Source organism: Priapulus caudatus, unplaced genomic scaffold (assembly GCF_000485595.1).
Source record: "Priapulus caudatus unplaced genomic scaffold, Priapulus_caudatus-5.0.1 Scaffold27, whole genome shotgun sequence".
NCBI lineage: Eukaryota > Metazoa > Priapulida > Priapulimorpha > Priapulimorphida > Priapulidae > Priapulus > Priapulus caudatus.
In genome coordinates, this window is record NW_014577088.1 from 905,651 (window position 1) to 906,425 (window position 775).

The window sequence follows — 775 nt, forward strand, 5'->3', positions numbered from 1 at the left end:
AACGACCCCCCCCCGAGCCTCCCCCCCAAGCAAAATTTTTTTAAATTTGCAAGAATTTCACCTCAGGTCGCTCCATTTTAGTGTAATATTTGCAAATCTCCATCGTGCGGGAGGGTGAACAGTGAACACCCCTCCCACACCCTCCCCCCGCTCGGGTGCTGGCTCCCTCGCCTGGTCGCTTCGCGCCCGAGCAGTCGGGCGTGTACAGGGTGGGTCCAGGGAGTCCGAATCCCCTTGCTCGCGCAGAAAACGCATCTGAGTAGTGTAATTTTAAAAATTCTGGTGGGAGGACCCCAGACCCCCTTCGCGTGCTTCGCAACTTTGGCTACGCGTTGACCCCCCTCGTACAAATCCTGTACACGCCCCTGCGAGCAAGTTGCCAACATTGAAAAACGAACCCCCACCCATATAAAGCTGGCTACGGCCTGCAGAGTACCAGAGGCTATAATGATATATATCCTTCTTTATACGCTCTTGATAGTCGATGCCTTCCAGAGTTCAGGCACACCGCATACAATGTTAATGAACGAAAGAGAATTAGAGACGCGTTCAAATCCGTTTTCTAGCTAAGTCGCTGTGAGACAGATTAACTCATATTACACGCACGCTTGGACAGATGCATATAAATTGCATCGCCTAATTGAAAATTCTGCGTGGCCTAACCTAATTAGGAGAAAGGCAGTTAGTAGCAGCGGTCTCTGATGGGAAAAGGCAATTTCCTGCACGACTACAACAATGTTTATAAAAACGAACTATAAGCAATGCCACTTTTGAT